The sequence below is a fragment of the Hemicordylus capensis genome, chromosome 3 (assembly GCF_027244095.1).
Source record: "Hemicordylus capensis ecotype Gifberg chromosome 3, rHemCap1.1.pri, whole genome shotgun sequence".
Classification (NCBI taxonomy): domain Eukaryota; kingdom Metazoa; phylum Chordata; class Lepidosauria; order Squamata; family Cordylidae; genus Hemicordylus; species Hemicordylus capensis.
The window spans coordinates 86,936,086-86,959,549 of NC_069659.1; the positions used below are offsets into that span (position 1 = coordinate 86,936,086).

Here is a 23,464-nt window from a genome sequence, read left to right on the forward strand (position 1 = left end):
TCCTCCAAGGAGCCCAGAGCGGTGTACTACATACTTAAGTTTCTCCTCACAACAACCCTGTGAAGTAGGTAAGGCTGAGAGAGAAGTGACTGGCCCAGAGTCACCAAGCAAGTGTCATGGCTGAATGGGGATTTGAACTCAGGTCTCCCCAGTCCTAGTCCAGCACTCTAACCACTATACCACGCTGGCTCTCAGAAAGAGACCCATATGATCCACCTAATCCTTATGCAGAGTTTAAAACATAAATACCTATAAATAGGTTCAGTGTCAACATAACACTGATTCCCTGCAAATCATGCTTTGAACATCAGAAAACTATTCTTGGGGACATGCATCTTCTCCATATCCCTTTCCAGAAAGATTTACCACTCTATTCTCTTGCCAGTGTTAACCAGACATTTGAATTACATGTACAGTGATACAGTCCTGGTTCCAATCTCTGGTTGAAGAGAGAAATATGGATTGCGTTTATCATGGTTCCCATCAGTCCACATGTAATATAAACAAGGGTAGGGAGGAAAAATACTCTAGAGAAGGCAAGTGACAGTACATGTTCTCAAAGATGACTCCTATTTTTCTAACCATGGTTTGCAGAGAGACAACTGCACCAGATTACAGTCTTGAAGAGTTGTGTGGATGGCAGATTCTGTGTGGAAATGTTGCTCTAATATGCCCAGCCAGTAGGTGGCACTAGCATTTCCTAATAGTGATCCACACTGGAGGCAGAGTCCCTCCCTACTTCTGTACTTCTTGTTCAACTTGTATCTTCCTATTACCCAATAAAGCAGTCTTAGCCTATAATGGCTGCCTTCCTCTGAGCTCTCATGACATGGTGTCAGAAGTCTAAGTTTGAATCCACAAACTTTTGAAATGGTTCATTTTCCTGCACCAGAAGCTTTCAGCTTTGACAATCCTGCTGCTTGGCCAGAATGGAAAGAAAGATTTGCTTGCTTCAGACTAGCTACAAAGCTCCACAAAGAAGAAGGCATTGTACAAGTAAGTGCCCTTCTTTATGCCATGGGAAAGGAAGCAAACAGCATCTATAAATCCTTTACCTTTGCTGAAGAGGGTCAAAAGAATGACTATGAGACTGTCTTGGCTAAATTTGATGCCCATTTCATTACAAAACAGAATGTGCTCAATGAGAGGGCTTGCTTTTATCAAAGGACACAGTGATCTGGGGAACATGTTGAGTCATTTGTTCAACGTCGAACCTGTTTGCATATCCCTAGCTGAAACTACTTGGTCATCATAGACTATTTTTCCAGATATACTGAGATACTTTCCTTGTCCACGATCACATGTCACAGTGTCATTACACAACTGAAGAACACCTTTGCCCATTTTGGCATTCCATAAGAGCTCATGATAGACAATGCGCCTCAGTTTACAGCAGCAGAATTCAAGCTCTTTTGCATGTCATTTAACTTTAACCATGTTACTATGAGTTCTCACTACCCTCAGGCAAATGGGAAAGCAGAGAGGGCAGTACAGACAGTACAGCAGTACAGGCTGCTAAGAAAATTTTAACATCCCCTTTTCATACCTGAAAATGTACAACTTTCAGATGAGGAAACAGCACCTACAGCCCCCAAGTTCCTCTACAGTAGCCTTGCACAACATAAGGCCCGGGGCCCAGATCTGGCCCGCAGGGTCATTTTTGATGGCCCAGGTAGCCAGCAGCAGGAGTCTCAAAATTTTGCATTCGTGTGGGGCTGGTGCCCCCTGACTGAGCAAGGATAGGGCTTGTTTTCTGGCCACTATCCTTAGTTAAAACTGTGGGCCCCTGTGGGGAGGGAAGGACCCACAACTAACTAGTAATTGCTTTAAAATTTATCTTTACTGAAATAATCAATGCACTGAAAATTGACTTCAAACCCCACCCCCACCCCCTCCCCACTGTCACGGTTGTTTCTGGCCCACTGGGACGTGTGAGTTGTGCACCCCTGCTCTACAGAGACTATGCCGGGGTCAGCCACCAAAATTGACAATGATCCCAGTACTCGGCTCACTACTTGTTCTGGTCTGATTATCCGGAAACCCCTGATGTTTCAAGATGAGTAATAGAGCTATGAATTGCCAATTGTTTAGATGTGCTGTTTTAATAATAATTGTTGTTGTTGGTTTAAAAGGGGGGGGTATGTGTGTGGAAATGTTGCTCCAATATGTCCAGCAGTAGGTGGCACTAGCATTTCCTAGTAGTGGTCCTCATTGGAAGCAGAGTGCCTCCCTACTTCCTGCCTGTACTTCTTGCTTGACTTGTCTCTTCCTGTCACACAATAAAGTACTCTTAGCCTATAATAGCTGCCTTCCTCTGAGCTCTCATGATAGATTCAGACCTGAAAGCTGCATGGAGTCATTCTCTTTATCCATTCTTGTTCTCTGTCTGTAAATAATGGTAAGTGATATTCTGCATAAAGATGGAACTATTAATGAAATGTTTCAACCCTCTTGAGCATTAGTGATAAGGAAAGCTAGAAAACTAAACAAAAAGTGGAATTAAGAACCAAAAGTCCTGATGGACATGTGCTAAGCACTAAACCGCTGATGAATGCCATCAGAGCTTTAAAGGTTTGGTATTTTGTTTTGTTGTTGCTGGGTTGTTGGGTTTTTTTTACGTGATAGCTAATCAGTAATGGGAACAAAATATTACCGCCCTGAGCCATTTTTGGAAGGGCGGTATATAAATCAAATAAATAAATAAATTACTTTGGTCAGTCACATTTGTGTAAATAAGGAGTGAAAATGATGGTTCCATGGCAGATTAAGAAGCGGATATGAACAAATGTTGCAATGCCAGCAAATAAATTGTCCTCTTAAAAATAACTATTAACTCAGATTGTGCATGTATGTGCTCATCTGTGTTGAACTGGGGTTACAAACGAATGTCAGAATACTGTGTCTTCCCCTACATCCTGCCTTCATATCCCATGTCCCCACCCCACCCCCACCCCCTGCACAAGTTCGCTTAGCTGCTCTCATTCTCAAGCTTCCAAAAATGAAGCCAGACTTTGTGGCTAAGTGTCATCATAGCTAGCAGTGCTTTTGGTCTTTGTGGCTTTGCTTTAACTAGATGGTAAACTATTTCTGGCTTTTAATTTTATACCAAAATTGTAGCTCTGGGGATGTTCAATACTAAAAGCATTCTATTGCCTTAATCGTTTCATTTAGGATTTGTTTGATCTGACCACTCCCTGTCTAGCTGGTGTGTTTCCGAAGGCACGGGTAATAATTATTCAACAGTTTCTCACTGTTCCTTCACACATACATACACTACACCAAAGTAGGGCCTTCTTAATGTCCCAGGCTGCTGAATTATGCAGAAAGAGGGTGGTATTAATTAAGGATCTTGAGCCCCCAACCCACAGAATCATACACTCACCGACACATCAAGACAGTGGGGGCCCTCTTAGCACTGGGCAGAGTGCGGCCACTATTTATCATCTATAATGCAATGCCCACACTGGACAGGCAGGTAAAGAGAGCCAGCGGGGTTAGAGTGCTGGACTAGGACCGGAGAGACCCGAGTTCAAATCCCCATTCTGCCATGAAACTAGCTGACTGACTCTGGGCCAGTCACTTCTCTCTCAGCCTAACCTAGTTCACAGGGTTGTTGTGAAAGAGAAACTCAAGTATGTAGTACACCGCTCTGGGCTCCTTGGAGGAAGAGCGGGATACAAATGTAATAATAATAATAATAATAATAATCCCCCAGTGAGGCAATACCTTGGCGTTGTTGTGGGGCTTGTGTGCTCTGATGAAGGTGAGAGCTATGCCAGAGGTCCAACCATACTGGACAGGTCTCACCAGAGGAGCCAGACAAAGAGTGCATCTCCCATCAACAATATGGTGAGACGTAACTTTAATAAATCTATACCGGATCGGTCGTCGCCCGGGTCAACAAGGACGGCACCAGGTGCTATAGTCCCTGGACATCTGGTGGCAAGTGGGCAACAGGACTCAGGATCTTCAGTTGAGGAACCAGGGCTGGAGACAGCAAAGTTACTGGAAGAAACGTCGCTTAACCGAAAAAAATATATGGAAAATGCCACAAAGGAAAAAATGATCTGCTATTACAAGTCTAGTCCAACTAGAAGAGGTTATTTAAAAAGAATGTACCAAATTTGGAAAGAGAAGCATCCAGCCACAGAAATAACAGAACAAAGGCTAGCAGACCAGAGAAGATTCATAATAAGAAATAAAGTATTCACAGGAGTTGAGTTGGGAGAACTGCAAAGAGCAACACAGGCTCAAGATATAGAAGAAGAATTATCACCAATTGAAGAAGTTGCTCAGGCGCAGGTGGAGGAGGTGTTGGAAATTGAGGATGCCACTGTTGCTGAACTATTTCAAAAACAAAACCAGGCAACCTCCCCTTTGCCTTCACCTCAAAAACCCGAATGCCGTTTAACAGAAAAGCAACAAGAACTAAAGCAAAAAATAACTGAGCACATGAACCAAACAACCACCAGGGTTCGACTTCCAGCTCTAAAAACAGTTGCCAAAAAAACAACTCGCTCAGGCATTAAAAGATGTCAATGCTGCACTTGTAGAAATAACAACCAATAATTTGCAAGAAAAAAACCAACTACTGTACAGTGCAGCAACAATAACAACACAAGAGCTTGGATATAAGATCAGTGGACCTGTCAAAAAAGAAAGCAGTACATCACCTAAATGGAAGATTCGATTAGAAAATCAAATCTCCAGGCTTAGATCAGATGCTAGTAAATTGAAATATATGAAAGACAAGAAGCTGAAGAATGAAAACACCAAACAGTATCTGATCCAAAAATACCACCTAGATTCAAGGAAAATTAGAGAAGTCCTGGAAATAATAAAGCAGCAAATATCAGCAGTGTCAAAGAAGATTAGCAGATATGAAGCCAGAATTACACAACACAGGCAGAATCTCCAATTCCAGTCGAATCAGAGACGTTTCTACCAAAGCATAGAAGGAGAAACTGCAAGAAACATAGAAACACCAAATAAAGAAGAAACAGTGCAATTTTGGCGGAAATTATGGGACAATCCAATAGATTATAATAAAAAAGCAGGCTGGATGAAAGAGGTCAAAAAATGTAACCAACAAATGTAAGATCTAATAATAACACCAGTATTAATAAGTGAAAGAGCAAAGAAAATTAAAAATTGGACTGCGCCAGGTGACGATGAACTGCATGGCTTTTGGCTTAAACACCTAACAAGCCTTCATAAACAACTATCAAAACAGTTCAATCACATTATGAAAGGCGGTAATATTGAACAATGGCTAACAACTGGGAAAACTCATCTTATCATGAAAGACCCAGCAAAAGGTGCAGTTCCAAGTAATTATAGACCGATAACCTGCCTGCCAACCATGTTCAAATTATTAACTGGAATAATAGCAGATGAAGTGATGCAACACTTATTAACTAACAAACAGCTTCCAGTTGAACAGAAAGGAAATTGCCCCAACACTAGAGGCACAAAAGACCAGCTGCTGATTAACAAAATGATTTTAGAAAACTGCAAGAGAAGAAAAACAAATCTAAGTGTTGCATGGATTGACTACAAGAAAGCCTTCGATTCATTGCCTCACACATGGATACTAAAATGTTTAGAAACAACTGGTGTCAGCAAAAACATTCAGATATTTATTTAAAAAGCAATGAGCACGTGGAGTACACAGTTAACAATCAATGGTGAGGCACTTGGACAGGTTAGCATTAGAAGAGGCATTTTCCAAGGGGACTCACTATCCCCTCTATTGTTTGTAATCGCCATGACCCCACTTTCACAAATACTCAATAAAACAGGCCTCGGATACCAAACATCTAAAACATCAAGTCAAATCAACCATCTGCTGTACATGGACGATCTGAAGTTGTATGGAAAGTCCCAGTCAGAAATCGAATCACTGCTAAACACTGTCCGTATATTCAGTAGCGATATAGCAATGGAGTTTGGACTAGACAAGTGTGCTGCATTAATAATGAACAGAGGAAAAATAACAAAAACAGAAGGAATAGAACTGCCCAATGGAAGCAAGATCAAGAACCTGGAAGAGAAAGAACATTACAAATACTTGGGCATTCTCCAGGCTGATAACATCGCACACACTGAAGTTAAAAGAAAAATTGGAAGTGAATACATCAGGAGAGTTAGAAAAATCCTCAAGTCCAAACTCAATGGCGGGAACACCATACAAGCCATAAACACCTGGGCTATACCTGTTATCAGATACACTGCAGGAATAATAGACTGGACCCAGGCAGAGCTAGAGACACTTGATCATAAGACCAGGAAAATCATGACCATCAATCATGCTCTGCACCCCCGCAGTGATGTAGATAGGCTCTCCCTCCCTCGCAGCTCAGGTGGAAGAGGAATGCTGCAAGTCCATCACACAGTAGAGGAGGAGAAAAGAGGCCTTGAAGAATATATCAAGGACAGTGAAGAAGATGCACTTCAAATGGTCAATAACGTGAAACTATTCAACACCAATGAAAGAAAGCAGGCCTACAAGAAAGAATAAGTCAAGAACCGAGCAGAAAAATGGAGAAATAAGCCACTACATGGTCAATATTTGCACGATATAAGTGGAAAATCAGACATCACCAAGACCTGGCAATGGCTTACGAATGGCAACTTGAAGAAAGAAACAGAGGGTTTAATACTCGCTGCACAAGAACAGGCACTAAGAACAAATGCAATAAGAGCAAAAGTCGAAAAATCCACAACAAACAGCAAGTGCCGCCTTTGTAAAGAAGCAGATGAAAAAGTGGACCACCTGATCAGCTGTTGTAAGAAGATCGCACAGACTGACTACAAACAAAGGCATGACAAGGTAGCAGGGATGATACACTGGAACATCTGAAAAAAATACAAGCTACCTATAGCCAAAAATGGGTGGGACCATAAAATTCAATAAGTTGTAGAAAATGAAGATGCAAAAATATTATGGGACTTCTGTCTACAAACAGACAAACATCTGCCACACAATACACCAGATATAACTGTAGTCGAGAAGAAAGAAAAACAAGTCAAAATAATTGACATAGCAATACCAGGGGATAGCAGAATAGAAGAAAAAGAAATAGAAAAAATCACCAAATACAAAGATCTACAAATTGAAATTGAAAGGCTGTGGCAGAAAAAGACCAAAATAATCCCAGTGGTAATTAGCACCCTGGGTGCAGTCCCAAAAGACCTTGAAGAGCACCTCAACACCATAGGGGCCACAGAAATCACCATCAGCCAATTACAAAAAGCAGCTTTACTGGGAACAGCCTATATTTTGCGACGATATCTATAATAGCCAACAGTATTGATGATAAAATTCTGGCATCCCAGGTCCTTGGGAAGGACTCGATGTCTGGATAAAACAAACCAGTCAATAACACCTGTCTGACTGTGTAAACAAGAAATAATAATAATAAATAATAATAAATAAATGAAAGTGTTAGTTGTGAACATAGGTGTCAAAAAATACGGCTTCTACCATCGCTGCTAAGATAAGCTCCCACAAGAGCTTGGAGGAAGCTTACTTTGGTGGTACCTGTACCAACTTAGAGGAGAGCTGGCCTTATGGGTAGTGAGCATGGATTGTCCCCTTTGTTAAGCAGGACCCATCTTGGTTTGCAACTGGATGGGAAGCTACATGCAAGTGCAGTAAGGTATTCCCTTAGGGAATGGGGCTATAGCTCAGTGGAAGAGCATCTGCATACTTGCATGCAGAAGTCCTTGGTTCAGTCCCTGGCATCTCCAGGGACTGGGCAAGACTCCTGTCTGTAACCTTGGGAAGCACTGCCAGTCAGTGTGGACAATATTGAGCTAGATGGATCAATGGTCTGACTCAGTACAAGTTCCTATATAACTTGGAGCATTTCTCAGCAGCCATGCTGGTGGCCACCAGCTTTTTCTCACCAGGGCTTCATGGATGGTAATGAGCAATTTGATGGGTTTAAGCCCTTAGCTAGTGCCTAAGCTGGCTGACTGCTGATGCCAGAACGGTTTGCACAGCCCTTCACACTCCTTCCTCTATGAATGAAACTTAATGCAGTGTCATGACTAAGAATGTAAGCTGCAAGCTAGAAGTCCTGGGTTCAATTCACGCCTTTTAATGTCAGTTTAAGGATTACTGAGATAACTGTAAGTGCATTGAATTCCAACTTTCTATTAGTTTAACATTTTGTTGTATTTTTATTAGTTTACCATATGAAGTTTATCATATTGTATTAGTTTAACATTTTGATCCTGGGCAGATATGTTTTATTGGAAATCCTTAACTTTTCATGCATCTAACTTTTCATGCATCTGAAAAGCACAACAATCATTTCTGTAGGATCTCCTGACTGCATAAATAATGCAACTGTTTCCCGATTGATTTTCTGGAGTGAAATTGGTTTTATGTTGGTATCACAACACAGGCATGAACACATTGTTATTTAGGAATTATTCAGAATCTGGTTAAGGGAGAAAAAGCCACCAGGAAACCTGCCAATCGTGAGATTTCTTGCTCAAGATCTACTGAACTGAGTCGTAAATGACCCACATGGAAACAATGCTACAAAACCTGCTAAAAATGTTCCCTAGGTTTCACATAAGCACTTCATGCTGATTCAGAAGCAAAAATCAATATTGTCATCATTTGTTATTGCTGTTTGTTGCCTGGAGGAAACCCAAGCCCATTTTCACAGGATATTTCCTCATGCTGCACGCTCACATTTAACCAGTGCTAGCAAGAACAGGGTGTATCCACTTCATAGGGTACCAAAATAACTTGTAAAATCTGGACAGAGAGTATAAACCAGGGGTCAACAAACTTTGGCCTGCCTTACTAGGCAGCCATAACTTTTTCATCACCACTGACCTCATCCATTCTACATGTCGTGTATGTGTACGAGAGAACTTTCAGGGAGAATGGTCTCATATTGCACAGGGCTTTGAAGCAGGAAGAAGATCTAGAGTCTCTTGCACTGCATCTGTCTGCTCCAAAGCTTAGCATGATGTGAGAAATCTCCCTTTCCTTCCCAGGCTCAGTATTAAAACCCTTTCAATCTGATGTAAGAGCCATCTTCTGTCAGGGAAGGGCTTTCAAGTGTTGTATTGAGCAGGGGCTCACCAGAGGGCCAGAAGCACTTGCCTGACAAGTAAATTTGGGAAATCCTCATAACACCTATTTTTCTACTGGTAGGCCATTATTTTCCTGTCACTTGGTTAATTTTTTTTTTTAACTCTGCCATAGGTTCCACACTACTACAAACCCCTACCTGATTACCCTGGTAGAAGTATATATTCAATACATAGAATAATATTGAATTATATTATCTGTCTCCTTTGAAAAACATTGGGAGATACATGGCACAAGATACTTGTAGGCTTAAGTCTGCCATCACCCATCTGCAAATGTTTGTGTGAAAGTTTACTGAGGATTAACACTTGGAGGGGGAGATCTGGAACAGGAAACTATTGAGCAGGGAACAAGATAAGCACTTCCTCCACCCTGCTGTTTCTCTGCACCAAAGAACCCTGTTGTGAAGAAGCTTTTCTTAAACCAAAAAAGGCCAAAATTCACTAATGTGACATGTTTTCATACAACGAGCTCTTTCTCATGATCCATGAAAAGGGCTTGGCTGCCAGGTGGGGAGGGAGGTTCCCTAACCTTACCTTCCCCGCAGTTGATCCATTGAAGGAGCTGGGTGTATGGATTGCGCACCCAGATGATCTCCCACTGCCCCAGGCAGTGCAGAGGGTTGAGGGCCAGGCCCCTGGAAATCCCATGATGTACCACACAAGTGCGCCACGCATTCTGGGACTAGGTCCCCCCCCCAGCAACGAGCAGGAGCCCCTTATTCTCCCAGCCAGAGCTGGCAGATGATTGAAAAAATGGGGTAAAATAAGCACTTGCTCCCTTAACCCCATTTAAGAGACTGGCCTCTTTGGCAGTTTGCTGCCGAAGCGCTGCCGGGATCTGGCACAATTCCAGCGGTTCTTACAATCAGCCAATATCAGGCTTGGCTTCCTTAGCCTTGGCTGATCGTAAGAAGAGCCTCAATGGGTTATTTGATCCAAAGTCTCACAGAGGTCAACAGGGCTTACTCCCAAGTACTGTGTTTCATAAATTAAGGTAACATTTAGGAAGAACATTGTCTATTTGTTGTTTTGTAATACAGTGTGTAGGAGATTGAGCTATGAATCAGGAATTCCCTGGTTCAACTCTCACCTCTATTATGAAATCAGTAGGTGGCTTGAGGCAAGTCACTCCCACTCAGCCTTGGAATATGGGAAGAATAATCTATCTATTATATTAATTCTCCTGGGTGTGCCTTGGAATGTGCATCCCAGAGCCCAGCTGATTGGATGGCCGGTGGACACACCTGATTGGCTGAGGTGCACCCACAGGATTGGTTGCCGCTGCTGCGGCCCGGCCGTGGAGGCCAGAGGCAAGGCCTAGGAGGGAGGAAAGAAGGGGAGTCAGAAGTGGCGGTGGGGAGGAGAGGCGGCTTGGCCCGGAAGTGGAGACTGGGGCAGAAGGTGTGGGGGAAGAGGTAACCGCTGGCCCCAAAGAGCACACTGATGCTCTGTGCAGGGTAGGCTAGTACTCACTTAATACTCACCTCACAGAATTGCTATAAAGATTACAATGATTCACATGAAGTCCTTTGGACACTCAAAAGAGTTATACAAATGCTTATTATTATTATTATTGCTAGCACTTCATATTATAAAGAAAACCCTTATATAAAATATATAAATAATTTAACAATAAACATGCCAAAGCCTAACAAAGTTTCCTAATGTCTGCCTATTAAAAGTCTTATTAGTCATCCAACCTGTTAAGTACATCTCTTTCTTAATTAAAAGTGTTAAGTCCTGGTGAAATCCATAGCACTTGATTCTGGCTGCTTAGCTTTAGCTCAGACATGTCCAAACTTTCTCAAAATTTCTAAACAAAGAAACCCACATATAAAAGATATACAACTCACATATACAAAAGTGTACTCAAATGAAATGGGATTGTTTTCTCACTTCTGCACAGAGTTCTCCATGGAAGTTTCACAAAATAGCTGCTATTTTGTGTTCAGCTTATTAGAAATGTTTTGTGTTCCAACTTCTTTAAAGTCTTATGACACTGTCCCACAGAGCAACCAGCAGAAAACATACCTACTGAGCTGAAGGAATAATATCTTCATATTTGTTTATACTTTATTAAAATTGGAATAGGCATGACAAACAGTAAATATTTATAGGCAAGTTGCATTCTCAGTCTAGACTTGGTAAACCTTACCAACTGTGAATAAAAGTGAAAGTGTAGGATTCCTATAACTTTCTCTTCACCCTCCATGTCTGCAGCATCCACAGCCTGGCTGCATTTGCTCAGTTCATTTTCGTTCTTAGATTAGTAATGGGGGTTGGGTTGAACCAGGGCTTTCTTTATTTCTGGCAAGTTCACAGTTGCATGGAGAAACATCTGTGAATGACCCAAGACAGTTATCAACAACTTGGAATTCCCTGATCTTGTTATCAGAGATTGTGATGAAATAGCCAGCCTGGGATAACAGTCTATAAAGTTTCTTCGTGTAAACAAGTAGAATAGAGTGGTATGGTCTATGACCCAGTGAAGTGGCATTTTATTTCCATTCTATCTGAGTGATAGGCCGTGGGCATTGTAAGACTTGTCACTGACTCTGTAGAAAGAAAAATCAAATATTGAGGTCATTCACACAATCAAAACTGTGTTCTACCTGGGATTTAGGAGCTGTGCAGTTGTGTGGAAGCAAGGTAAGAGGAAAACCTAGGTAGCTTTTCCTCCTACCTTGCTTCCACACAATCACTTCTAACCAGGTTTCCTTTTACCTTGCATCCACACAGCCGAAAATTGAGAGCACATACAGCTCCCAGCCTGGGTAGAATACAGTTTTTGATTGTGTGAATGACCCTTTTATGTCACAAACACATTTACAGACTGAAAGCCCAAATAATGTAGTCATGGGGAGGACTGAGGCTGCTGCCTTACATCCCACAGTAAGTACAGGCAGTGGCAGATTAAAGGAGAGGTGGCTGCCTAGGGCGGAAAAATTCCCTCAGTGGCAAATTTTGGAAATAAATAAAGAAATAGGTGCACCTGACTGAGATTTGCAACCAACAATGTGCGCAGATGGGGAGGGCGGCAGCACAACATGGTGACTTGTTGGGCTTGGGCAGGAAATAAGCAGCCTGAAGCGGGGGTGGGTGGGTTTGCTGCCGCCTCCTCCTGTTCTCCAGGCCAGTGAGTGTGTGTGTTTTTGGCACTTCGCAACATCCCCTATCCACTCCATGCGATGGCCACGGCAGAGTGGCTCCAGAGTGGTGGGTGGGTGTGATGAAGCAAGGCTCTTCCATCAGCCCCAATGTGTGCCTGTGTAGGCCTCCTGGCAACAGCGGATATCTCCACTCCAGAGATACCAGGCTCCTCAGGGCCAGGGCCTGCCTTCCCACAGGCAGCCCGCCCAGAGGTCACTGCTGCCTGGGAAAGCGCCCACCCTCATGTGGTGTGTCGTGGGAGCAGCCAGCAGCAGAGGAGGTAGGGGCGGCAAAATCCTTGCTTGCCTACGGGCAGCAAAGAGTTAATGCACCCCTCCTGAGTACAGGAGCACTTGATGTGGGTCGTGCAAACCACCCGGAACATGACCTAAACAAAGCTTATGTTAGCTGTCCTGAGGCATGCAGGAAATTTGCATTATCCTTTGAGAGTAATAAGTTGTCTCCAAGAGGTACAGATAGTCAAGAATACACTTTCTATGTGCTATTATACTAAGCACATAATTATCATAACAATTTTCTGTGCATCTTAAGATGAAATGACGATCAGGTTTAAGTTCAAGAAGGAATGAAACGCCCACATAAGTATCTCCCAGAAGTTTAAAAAAATAAGAATCCCGCATGATCATGTCACTCAACCCAGGAAAGTAACACTTCTGACATGAGTAACTGCCTTGTCAGTTGGGTTTTCAGATCATCTAATTAAATGGCACAAGCAAAAGACATAAGCAATTTAAAATAAAAATGTTAAAGGCAATGTCAAGCTCATCTGGAAATATCTAGAAAAAGGAGTTGCCTTATGGTAGCTCAGAGTCGTCCTTGTACAGTACTCTACAGTGTTCGGAAATATTTGCAAATCCAACTGCAGTTCAAAGCCCTTCCATGTACTGTATATGTACTGTATATACACTGTAGAATTACCTTCCAGGTTTTCACTACCCATAACAGAATCATGACAAAACTTTCATAAGATTAGCTTTAAATGGTTACAGAGATGGTAACCTATAATTACCGAGCCAGACAGCATGGGGGAAAGGTGCATCTTTAATAAGTAACATGAGACTGGCTGCTTCCTCTCAGGAAATTCAGCAACTAAATGATTCATGCCCTTTAAATCAAACTTACTTTTCCAAAGAGCCCAACATGAAAAACACTATGTGCCGTTTCTGTTACTGCCTAGCAATTCAGCATAAATACTTTGAAAGAGTCTACTTCTTCAGAATGTATTTTGTATGCGTTAGAGGGAAACAGCCACCTTTATGCCTCTAGCTGTGTCTCCTTTTCATCACAGAGTAAAGAGCGATGAAGGCTAAAATACAAGCGGCACATAGACAACACCACAATGTCTAGTACAAACGTATCACAGCACTCCCACTCCCACACACACAGGGTTATAATCTATATCCACTAAGAACATTATCAGAGGTTTTTCATTTTTAACAAAGGTTGCAGCTTACCATTAATCAGCCGCACAGACATGTTCTCTGGTCTCATTTCACAAAGCACTCAGATCCAGCAACAAAAATGAGGAAACGTTAGTCTTTCATTCTCTTCTGGCTCAGAATGTGGGTGTAACTTGTTAAGCTTCAAGCTAAGTAGAGATGGGTCATTTGGGTGTGTGTAAATGGTTCTCTCTCACCCCCTCCCTCCTCTCTCTAGTTTGAAGTTCCTTTTTTGAATTTCTCACACAGCAACAAAAGCTAGCTATTAGGATCCTCTTCAGTCTCCTCAGATCTAAATACCCATAACTCCTCAGCAGGGTCTCTTGAATTAAGAAGCCTGAAACAAATGCAGGTTTAGGCAGTAACTGGAAATATAGCAGACAGAAAGGCTGAATATTCAAAATCGTACTTGGCTACTGGGATATGTGTGTACCATGAGCAATAAACAGAATCCAAGTAGTCATTGGAGAAAGTCAAACAAGAGAAGAGGTGGGTTGTTCCCAGGGATGGAGCCACCATTGGGCGAACGAGTTCAAAGAACCCAGGCCGCCACTAAACATGGGTCACAAGCACGGACCCAGGCACACACCCATGTCTGACATCAGTCATGGGGGCATTATTTTGGTCCCAAACAGGGCCACAGGGCCCCGTTTGGAGCTGAAATCAGCCCGTGCTGACTCTCCCTGACTTAAAGGATCTAACTTTTGAACCTCGATTTGAACCAAATGTAGTCCAGTTGTAGAGACAGTGAAAGGAAAGTAGGCTGATTAGTTTTTACTAAAACAACTTGTTTTTAACGTCTTCTAACTCTTGAGACCACACACTTCCTCCTTCCCTTTACCTCCTCAACTCAATCAAAAAGTCATGATATCAACATCCTGATTGATTTAAACCATGGCTCTCATGCATAGTGGGGAACTATGGTTTAACTCTGGCTTCAAATGTGAAACCAACTCTGGTTTCATATCCTGCTTTGGATGCTCAAGTTAAACTCCAGTTCCCAGCCATTTGCGTGCACACACGCCGGACGTGTGCACACGCGACAGGTACTTCTGGTCCGACAAGGCAATGGGGCAGCAGGGAGGTATGTTGCTGCCCCGCTGGACCCTTTTAACGTGCAGCAGCAGCGGGGGAAATGTAGCAGGAGGGATAAGAGCAGCCTCTCTTGCCCTTAAAGGTATCCCCCCACCTTCAAGCCCCTGCCAATTCCGTGCAAATCCCTACGAAGTGGGTGAGCAGTAGTATAGAGACTTACTTCTGACTTAGTCTGCCCAGGATTGCTACATCCTTTGCTCTTCCTTCCACTAGCCTCTCTTATCTGTCAGGCACACCCTCACACTTCTGCAGAATTGCCTCAATTGACACTGTCCTTGCTACCCATCCCCCACTGTTAGAATGCTGACGGGAAAACCACACTAGACTTCTGCAATAAGATGGTTCCATTGACTTCAATGGAGTGGGTCACTATTTCATAAAAACATTGAGAAAATCTCAGTGCAATTTAGCCAGCGTGGTTGAGTGGTTAGAGTGCTGGACTAGGACCGGGGAGACCTGAGTTCAAATCCCCATTCAGCCATGATACTTGCTGAGTGACTCTGGGCCAGTCACTTCTCTCTCAGCCTAATCTAATTCACAGGGTTGTTGTGAAGAGAAAACTAAGTATGTAGTACACTGCTCTGGGCTCCTTGGAGGAAGAGCGGGATATAAAATGTAAATAAATAATAATAATATTTATTTATTTATTTATTTATTCAATTTCTATACTGCCCTTCCAAAAATGGCTCATTACAAATCTCAACTTATCCCACAGTTCTCAACTTGCTAATTTTTTCTCTCCCCTTCTGCTAGACCTTGGAGGAAGATGCAGTCTTTGTTTTTACGATTTTTCACCTCTACGCATTACTACAATTATGTTTGTCCAGGTTATATACACTTGACCACTTTGCATGTATATGGTTTCTCCTGAATAACATATGAAAAATTTGTCATAAATATTACCACATGCATCCCCTCTTCTGTTAACGGCAGGGGGGAATACTGTCTTGCAAGCTATACTTTTTAGCATGAATTATCCCAAAGCATTGTGCATTGGCTGTATAAAAATAAATGCTCAAGAGTAGTGCCATGATTCCCCAAACAGTGACTGATTTAAGAAACTTTCAGTTACTTGCAGAAGTGCACTACTCATTTAAAATATTGTATGATTAATGCACATAGGATCTTTATCTGACTTGACTCTGAAAAGCAGCTAATTCAAGGACAGCACCATAGGAGCTCTTAAGAATTCACATTAAGCACACCCAGTAAACTAATTATCTGACAGACACTAAAGGAATTAAGTTAAGTAGAATGTTAAACTAAGAAAAAACTGCTTTGAGGTTTATTTGCCAGAAAGTACTGGGACAAAACTACCTCAATCTGCTATAAAGACACTATACTGAAGGGCTCTAATGCTGCCACCATGTGATACTTCCAATTAAAACCAACTCTTGTGCGATGGCTATCTATCTATCTATTCATTCATTCCTTCAGTTTATGTACTGCCCTTCCTAAAGTGGCTCAGGGCAGTTTACATTAAAAATAAAACACACATAATAAAACAATTAAAATTAAAAAACATTTAAAACAGATTAAAGTTAAAATTAAAACTAGATATCATTAAAAGTCAGGCTAAAAAGATGGTCTTTAAGGCTCTCTTGAAAGCCCCCAAGGAAGATAATACTTTCATATCCATGCAGATATGTTTCATACTTTTCATATCCATGCAGTTCCACAACCTAAGGGTGACAACTGAGAAGGACCAATCTCAGATTGCCATCAGACAAATCCCTCCTGATGATCTCAGTGAGTGGTGGGGATCTTGTAGAGAAAGCACTGTCTCAGGTAACCCGGACCTAAGCCATTCAGGGCTTTAAAGGTAGTAACCAGCACTTTTACTTTGCCAGGAAACAAATTCCATTCCAGTATCTCTATGGACAGATCAGATTATATGTCCACAGCTCTGTCCTATTCACATGGGTGCACTTGGTTTCCCCCCCAGCACTTCATCCTGCTTCTGTCTAATATGCAGTATGCAGCTTGGGGGTATTGTATGTAGTTTGGAGGTACTGCTGGACTTGGCTCTGCTTTTGGAAGCTCAGGTGGAGGCAGTGGCTGGGGTGCCTTTGCATGCCTTTGGCTAGTGCGCCAGCTACGTCCCTTTCTCGAAAACACAGATCTGGCCACGATTACCCACCCCTTGGTCACGTCATGGCTGGATTACTGTAACATGCTCTATGTGGGGCTGCCCTTGAAGAATATTCAGAAACAGCAGCTAGTGCAAAATTGGCAGCAAGGATTTTATCTGGAGTTGCCACTGGGATCACATCACACCCATTTTGAAAGAGCTGCACTGGCTGCCAATTTGTTTCTGGATCCAATTCAAGGTGCTGGTTTTGACCTTTAAAGCCCTTAACAGTTTTGGGCCTGAATACCTGAGGGACTGTCTGCTCCCAAAGCTTGCTGTCTGCTTGATAAGGTCATGGGGGGGGGCTCTACTCCAGGTGCTGACAATGAGGGAGGCTCAGCTGTCATGCATGTGGACAGGGCCTTCTCAGTTGTTGCCCCCAGATTCTGGAATGCTCTTCAGGTGGCCATCTGCTCCTCAGTCTCCATCAGAGTTTTCAGAAAACGTGTGAAATCTTGGCTTTTTACCCAGGCTTTTATATGATTGTTTCTATTGCTGCTACTTTGTATCTTTCATGGTGATATTATGCTTGTTTTTTACTCTTTTAATCATATCTATCGTTTTATATTGTAGCTAATATTTTAATTGTGTAATTTTTGTTTTAACTTTTGTGCAAATGACCTTGAGATTGTTTTAATGAAAGGTGGTAAAGAAATTTAACAATAATCACGGGGGGGGGGTGTCCAAACTGCGCCCAACATGCAGATAAAGTATTATTTTAAAATAATATTTAATCCACACGTTATGGTGCAGTTCGGATTAATTACCCTGCCACGCACGATTAGGCAATAGCAGGGTGGCACAACAGGAGGGAGATGTGCATGCCTATGTTCCTGCCCCACATGTTTAGGACAGACTGGTTGGAATATTGTCTCAATTGGTCCAATGTTTTGAGTTATTACATTAAAAAGGGGGGGGGGAACCTGCATACAAACAGGATGCCAAATGATCAAGTGAAATCAGAGGCCAACTGATTACTTGGAACCTTTCAAGTCTGGCTTCAAGCTTGGATATGGGACAGAAACTGCCACCCTGGTCACCTTGCATTTATTTTGCAATGTAAAGAAAGAAAACAGTTTTGTGGTTCTAAGACACAGACACACACACACACACACCTTCCTGGCGGGCAGTTTGCCTTCCTTGTATGCTCCATCCCTCAGTTTGCCCTGCTAACAGAATAAAGAGGCACCTTTTAAAAGTGATGATTCTCTTTATTAAGCAGGGGGAGAGCAAGTGGCCCTATCCAGCCCCAGCACACCATCCTTCTAGTGGCTGTTGCTGGCGTCTATCTTTTCTTTTTAGATTGTGAGCCCACTGGGGACAGGGATCCATCTTTATTTTTATTTCTCTATGTAAACTTTTGGCAACTTTTGTTGAAAAGTGGTTATTATTATTATTATTATTATTATTATTATTATTATTCTATCTCTCTGCAGCAAGAGACTTTACTTATTCACCTTCTTCTACTTTCTCTTACACAGACTAGCTGAGAGCAGCCCAGCATGCAGGATTCCTCGTCACCACAATCAGCCCTGCTGCCACAGAGGTACCAGGAAATCACTACAGGGACGGGAACTGAGTGCCCCAAACCAAGCCATCCTAGACTGCCTCACAGTTCACAAGTCTCCTTATTTTTCTTCATGAAAATAATTTGTAGCCAACCGTATCTCAAAATCTTGGATGATATAAAATATTAATATAAATTTGCCATGTAAAATTCCATCAAAAATTAATATATGAAATATCTACTTAATCCTCCATTAAGATGACCAAAACATAATGAAATAAATGTTACCCAGCCCACTACTAACTTAACTGGGGAGGAGACAGCTGTTGTGGTGCAAGTCGGCACCAACGATGTGGGGAAATGTAGTAGGGAGGTCCTAGAAGCCAAATTTAGGCTGATAGGTAGCGTATAGAAGTCCAGGACCCCCAAGGTAGCCTTCTCAGAAATGCTACCTGTTCCACATGCAGGTACAATGAGACAAGCAGAGCTGAGGGGTTTCAATGTGTGGATAAGACACTGCTGCCAGGAGAAGGGGTTTAGATTTGTTAGGCACTGGGATACATTTGGGGGCAAACAAGGCCTGTACGAAAGAGACGGGCTGCACTGGAACCAAGATGGAACCAGACTGCTGGCGTTTAAAATCAAAATGGTTACAGAGCAGCTTTTTAAATGACGCCTGGGGAATAGCTGATGGAAGCTGGACAGTATCCAGTTCGGCAAATTCCATCATTTAAAGTGCTTTTTAATTTATTCATAAATGATCTAGAAGCAGGGGTCAGCAGCGAGGTGGCCAAATTTGCAGATGATACCAAACTCTTTGGGGTAGTGAAATCCAAAACGGATTGTGAGGAGCTCCAAAAGGTTCTCTCCAAACTAGGTGAGTGGGCAACAAAATGGCAAACGTGGTTCAATGTTGGCAAGTGTAAAGTGATGCACATTGGGATGAAAAACCCCAACTTCAAGTATACGCTGATGGAATATGAGCTTTCGGTAACTGACCAGGAGAGCGATCTTGAGGTCGTGGTGGACAGTTCGTTGAAAGTGTCGACTCAATGTGCTGCAGCTGTTAAAAAGGCCAATTCCATGCTAGGGATCATTAGGAAGGGGACTGAAAATAAAGCTGCTCATATTATAATGCCCTTATATAAAATGATGGTGTGGCCACACCCTGACTACTGCGTACAATTCTGGTCACCACATCTAAAAAAGGACATTATAGAAAAGGTGCAGAAGAGGGCAACCAAGATGATCAGGGGCCTAGAGCACCTTCCTTATGAGGCAAGGCTACAACACCTGGGGCTTTTTAATTTAGAAAAAAAGACGACTATGGGGAGACATGATAGAGGTCTATAAAATCATGCATGGAGTGGAGAAAGTGGATAGAGAGAAATTCTTCTCCCTCTCACATAACACTAGAACCAGGGGTCATCCCATGAAATTGCCAGGAAATCTAGGACCAACAAACGGAAGTACTTTTTCACACAATGAATAAACAACATGTGGAATTCTCTGCCACAAGATGTGGTGACAGCCAACAACCTGGATGGCTTTAAGAGGGGTTTGGATAACTTCATGGAGGAGAGTTTTATCATCGGCTACTAGTCGGAGGGCTATAGGCCACTCCAGCCTCATGTCAGGATGCCTGTTTCAGGGGAGTACCAGTTTCAGGGGAGTAACAGCAGGAGAGAGGGCATGCCCTCAACTCCTGCCTGTAGGCTTCCAGAGGCATCTGGTGGGCCACTGTGTGAAACAGGATGCTGGACTAGAGGGGCATGGGCCTGATCCAGCAGGGCTGTTCTTATGTTCTAACTGTGGCCCCTGAAAGGTATCCCTAATAAAAATATCTTTCAAGTACATTAACGGTAGGTAATTTATTGGTAATAGTCATACTGATGGCTGTAAAATGCAAACTGTTATAAACATACTCCTGGGTTCTGAGTGAGCCACTAGAGCACTGGACATTTATAGGCTTATGGGTCTGAAAGGAATATTATTCATTATCTAAAAGCAGAAGCATTGCAGACATCACATGTACATGGAGGAGTCACTTCTATTCTATATCATCCCCCACTCTGCAGCAGCTACTGGAACACATGAACACACAGTTATGTATTTGTTCCTAAAGGACGACGATCTTCACCAACTGCCACCAACCAAAACCAATTACTGAACCTCTATTTTAAATTACTTACAAATTTTAGGGAGATTAAGCAAGACACACCTTCTTTCTGTCAGCACTCTTTTCATTTGCATTCACTCATAAAAATTGGCAACATTACAGACAAAATGACCTGCCATTTTGCAGAGTAAATTACGTCTTTGTTCTACCTGAGATTCCTCTATACAAAACCTTAGTGATTTGGTTTTTCTCCATAGGGAGCTCTTTTAGAAAACACCGATAACAAAGGGAATCATGTCAATTTGACCTTTGGCTCACTTTTAATTAGTGGAGAATGGGGGGGGGGAGAGAACCACAGTGAATTTGACCTTTCAGCTTTAAGGGGGTATGGTGCATCAGAAATAAAAAGCCAACAGGTGCCTAGGGAGTGATCACAAAGCTAAACATTCAGTAATATACTCTGGGTGTATGCTATGCTGATACAGAGCTTAATCCTGTTTAACAAGTGCAAGAAGCTAGTTTTCTAGTGGGGACAGATAAATAGCTTTTTCTCTGGTCATGTATTTCAACCGTGTTTTTAGCTAACCTTTCCCTCCAGTGAGAATCAGCTATAAGACAAGCAAACATGCCTACATTTAGGTCTGACAAAAGAAGGTGATTCATATGGATGACATATTACGGTCTGAACATGTTCCAAAATCACGAGTGACACATACCAGTTGAAGATTCGCAGAGTATGACTGACAACACCCTAGCCGATGGCTCTTCAAGGCAAAACAATGGCTTGTCAGCTCATGCCCACTGCATTTTGAGAACAGGCTTTTCCAGACTCTCAATCATCTATCAAACTACTAGCTAAGTTGGGACACTCTGTTAGAACACTTTATGAAGCAGGACCAAAATGTTTTGCATTTTGTACCATATTTACCCTGGTAAAAATGTACAGTTTTACTGTCTAGGCCAGGGGCAGTGGTCCCTCGAGTTTTTGTCATCTCTGTGTGGAATGAGTTTTGTTCTGGGTGGCAGTATCAAGGCAGTGTGTGTGCACATATATTCAGAGGAATTCAGAATATATATTCTGATTCAACCTGAGTGGGATCTAAAATTAACTGAGTGGACATCAGCAGACATCAGCATGTGCGCCTTAAAGGGAACAGTGGGCAAACTTTTTTAATTCACCTTTTATTTTATTTTATTCTATTTATTTTTAATTTTTATTTTATTCCAAACTTGGCCCTCCTGCTGCTGAACTACAACTCCCATAATACCCAGCTACAAATCATGCCAGCCACAACAGCTGGAGATCCAAGTTTGCCCAGCCCTGGTCTAAGCTATACCACACTGCACAACAGCATATTAACACATGACTGTGATCAACTTTAAGCATGCAGATGACATTCCTTAAATGGCTAAGCAGCTGATACGTCAGCTGCTCTTCAGAACAGTAGTATATCTGCTGGTAACCTCCAGAATGGATTACTGCAATGCACTCTATGTGGGGCTTCCCTTGTGTGTAGTCCAGAAACTACAACTGGTTCAGAATGCAGCAGTCAGGTTGGTCTCTGGGTCAATCTCAGAGAGACCATATTACTCCCGTATTGAAAGATCTATACTAGCTGCCGATAAGTTTCAGGGCAAAATACAAAATGCTGGTTATAACCTATAAAGCCCTAAATGGCTTGGGCCCTGGGTATTTAAGAGAACACCTTCATCATCATGAACCCCACCACCCACTGAGATCATCAGAAGAGGTCTGTCTGCAGTTGCCACCAGCTCGTCTGGTGGCTACTTGGGGACAGGCCTTCTACACTGCTGCCCCGAGGCTTTGGAACACACTCCCTGCTGAAATAAGAGCCTCCCGATCTCTGACAACTTTTTTAATGTCTTTAAAGACACATCAGTTCACCCAGGCTTTTAATTAACTATTGTTTTAACAGTTTTATCATTGTTTTAAAATTTAAATTGTTGTGATGTTTTAACTTCTTCTGTACTATTCATTTTAACCAGTGTTTTAATTTTTCTGTTATTTATTTTATCTAATGTTTTAACTTTTTCTATTTTGGTTTTGTTTTGTTGTAAACCACCCAGAGATGTGAGATTTGGGCAGTATTAAAATATGTTAAATAAATAAATAAATAGATAGATAGATAGATAGATAAAATTTATAAATAAATCTGCACCAAGTGCATGCTGGAACTAATGTTTGATGGTGGACCTTGATAATGTAGTTAAAAATACAATCCTGGAATAACAGAGTACTCTACAGGTTAGTATAATATCAAGTAGTACAAAGTAGGCTAGAACTAATTAACATTGGGCCAACAAGTGAGACAGGTGAGGCAATTCCTACACCCTAGTGAAAAGCTAGTAATACCACTAATGGGGCAATTCCCACACCCTAGTGACATATTAGCATGTCCAGCCACAGCACTCTTCCCCTTTCCCCAACTCTTGAATATTGAGATGGAGATCTCCCACCATCACTAGTCTCTAATAGACGAGGCAGAGAAAAAGGCATAGCAATCACAGTGAAGGAACAGACAGCCTTTGTACAGGCCAGATTTGCTTTGGAGGCTGCCAATTTCTTGCCTCAAATGTACAATATGCAGCTCAGGACCGTAAAGATTTCCCGCTCTCTCAATTCTTCTCCAAAATATGCACAATACTCTCCCTTCTTGTATTCCCCACTCTTCATAGACAAATAAGATTGCTTGTTCAGATTAGCACCTTGATCTAACTATGCTATATATTAATATACAGCAATCTTATGCTGACCTTGGGTCATATATATATATATATATATATATATATATATATATATATATATATAATACAGCAATCTACATATAAGTTAATACAATAATCAATTGCTATGTATTCCA

The 23,464-nt window shown here is 42.1% G+C and overlaps 1 long non-coding RNA gene across 2 annotated transcripts; it reads left to right on the forward strand.

The window, feature by feature from the left end:
- The first annotated feature begins 788 nt into the window (after positions 1 to 788).
- On the forward strand, positions 789 to 18,659 carry LOC128350327 (uncharacterized). Of its 2 annotated transcripts, none has more exons than XR_008319261.1 (2): positions 789 to 996; positions 18,438 to 18,659. It is a non-coding gene; the product is annotated as an uncharacterized LOC128350327 (long non-coding RNA). The 2 variants fall into 2 exon arrangements; XR_008319262.1 differs by lacking the exon at positions 789 to 996 and adding an exon at positions 2,285 to 2,398.
- Positions 18,660 to 23,464: the final 4,805 nt, after the last annotated feature.